General features: G+C 54.6%; 1 pseudogene; it reads right to left on the bottom strand.

The window, feature by feature from the left end:
* Positions 1-204: 204 nt before the first annotated feature.
* Positions 205-1,836, bottom strand: LOC147895218 (aldehyde oxidase GLOX pseudogene; annotated as a pseudogene).
* Between the last annotated feature and the right edge of the window lie 913 nt (positions 1,837-2,749).

The following is a 2,749-nucleotide window of genomic DNA, read 5'->3' as shown; positions in this document are numbered from 1 at the left end:
TCTTCTATCTCAAACTCCATCCTTTGTCAAGGTGTTCGGAGAGTTGTTACAAAGAGTACATCTTGAGAGCAATGCTCATGTAGTGCATAGACCAGCATCTAGCTTGGTGTCAACAAGCTATTGAGTTATATCCATCCATACAACATGAGGCTACAAGCCCTTTATTTATCATCCATTAGTCAGCCCCAGATCACAAGAATCTTTTCAACTGAGTTGAATCCAAATTGATGGCCCTGGGATCCCCGATTGCACTGGGAATAGCATGTAGTAGGAAGGAGGAGCTACATTGCCATTGGGTGGTGCAGTGACCGTGACAGTGTAGAGATGGGGGCCTACATTTGTTCGCGCTACAGCCTTGAGATGTAGTAATCGTTGGCCTTGCGCAAAAGAGTGTGTAGAGAACGGTGCAGAGATGAGGTTCATCTCGACGGACTGCGGGTTGGTGGAGATGGAGAAAGTAACCTGGAAGACTTGGCCGAAGGTGAGGGTGGACGGAGCGGACACGATGGTGGGGCGTCTGGAATCGAAGATGGACTCCCCATAGGGAGGCGTCCACGCCTCCACACGGAGCTCGGTGGGAAACGGCCCTGTAAAGGTATAGAACTGGTGCGAGTTACTACCGGCGAGCAAAACTCGACCATCGGGAAGGAGGTTTGCAGTGGAGTGATACATGCGCGGGATGGGGCCGGCGGGTTGAAGGCTGAAGCGATTGGCAGGCGCAAATCCGGGGCGATAGATGAGCGGGTTGAGAGCGGGGTTGGATGCCTCACCCCAACCTTGGGATCCATTCTGTGCGCCGTTGATGATGAGCACGTCACGCGAAGGCAATAGGAGCATGTCGCCCATGCAACGACGTAGTGGCATGGTCTCCATGGTCCAGGATGCATTGGCAGAGAATAGCGGCATTCTGCCGCAGGTCTGCGAGCATCCGAGCTGTAGGTTGGGTGTGTTGAAGGCGCCCTTCTGGGCTCCCCCGCACACCAGGACCTCGGGCGAATTGAAGGGATAGAGGAGCGGCAGAAGCACAGAGCTACCTGCAGAGGGATAATTACGCGGCTCCCCGGGAATGGTCGGGTAGGTGCTCAAGACAATGTTGCGGGTGTAATCGAGACGGATGGAGTCTCGGTTGGCAAAGATGTAGAGGCTTCCGTCGGGCAGAAGATGCACGAAGGGGTAAAGGTTGTCGTTCCCAGAATCCGAAGTGTTCTGGAGGAGCTGCAAGAAGAAGCTACCCTCGCCTGGGGCGGTCTTGGGGATGAACTCGTACGTAAACACGCTTCGTCCTCCCACAGTAATCACCCTACCGTCGGGTAAGAGGGTGCTGGAGGAATACCAGCGAGGGTCTTTGAGAGACTGCGTTTGGTCTTCGACCCAGTCGCAAGTTCCGGTGGAGGGGCAAGGATCGAGCCTTCGGAGTTTGTAGAGGCCGTCGTTGTCTCCGCCCAGCTGGAGCAGCGTGCCGTTGGCCAGGAACTGGCCGGAGGAGCACCAAGTATCGGTGAGAATCATGAGCGGGCGCACGCTGGTAGAGGCAAGGTCGGTGCCGGGGGTGAGCATGACGGAGTGAGCGGTGCAGTCGTGCTTGAGGGCCTGATCGAGGGGGTCGTTGCGGCAGGTGCCATTGGGGAGGCTGATTTGGGAGGATCCGATGTCAGTCCGGTCGAGAAGGATGGCAGTGTTGAAGCGGGTGATAGCTGAGTGCATGGAGGCGATGCCGGTATTGTTCCTAAGTAAAGTGAAATGTTGTGCGCATGTGGAGGATAGATTGGCCGCCAATATCAGCAGCAGCAGCAGCAAGCCGGGACGAAGCACAGAAGAATTCGTGCCCGCAGCCATCCTGTCGATGAGCAGACGGAATTCTAGCGCAGATCAGCCTAGTGCTGCTCCTGATTACAGCTTCTCTACCAAATTTGCCGATCGATCGATAGCAGCAAGTTGAAATCACACGGAATTGGAGTAGCTGTTAAGCAGACAGAAGAGAAGGTAACGCAGATCAGCCTGATCGACGATAAGGCTCACTAGGCTGCATATCACTCAAGATCAACAAGGCTCTTCTGCGCTGATGTCCCACTCCTGCATCGCAGCAAGCTTATATACGGAGTTTCTGCCTGCCGTCAGCTGGTGGCGCTCGCGCTCCTAAACGGATTTCCTCACGTCGACCACTGACTCGCGTGCGTGTTGTTCCGTCGGAGCCGTCTTCTCCAGCTCAAAAGCAAGGTTCTCTCCGTCGCATCTTCGCCATCGACTGTCTCTGCCTTGTTGCATGATGATCATCGTGTGCCGAAGGTAGGTCTTACGTCCTCGTCTTCCACGCATTGCCTTGCAGCCGCTTCTCGCTTTCAACAACAATTGATCACTCCCGCCTGCTTTGGAGTCTCAATTCATTGGGTCGTGCGCCATCCTCTTCCCGTTCCAAACCGTGCATTCCTCGGCACATTGGGGCTCCTTAAAGCACCTCAACCGGCTTTTGGCATTGTTTTTCTCAGCGTTTGAGAATTCGGCCTCAACACGATGTCCGCAGCTGCGTCCTGGACACACAACGTCTCACCTCAATATTGTCACCTCCAGACCGTTTCCGTTGTTTAACGACCGGAATCTAAAACGTCTACTATATCTATCCATTTCTCTTTCTTATCGTGTACACCATCATCCGACGCTGCCACGATTCTGGGGTCGATGGCGGCTTGTGAGCGCACATCATACGAACATGCGCGCCAGATTGGATAGCACGACTGATTTGGATTGCCCC

Source organism: Dipteris shenzhenensis, chromosome 13 (genome assembly GCF_047967505.1).
Source record: "Dipteris shenzhenensis isolate YYH24624 ecotype China chromosome 13, Dip_SZ_1.0, whole genome shotgun sequence".
Taxonomy (NCBI): domain Eukaryota; kingdom Viridiplantae; phylum Streptophyta; class Polypodiopsida; order Gleicheniales; family Dipteridaceae; genus Dipteris; species Dipteris shenzhenensis.
Note: the sequence above shows the minus strand (reverse complement) of the source record. Positions and strands in the feature narration are given on the sequence as shown.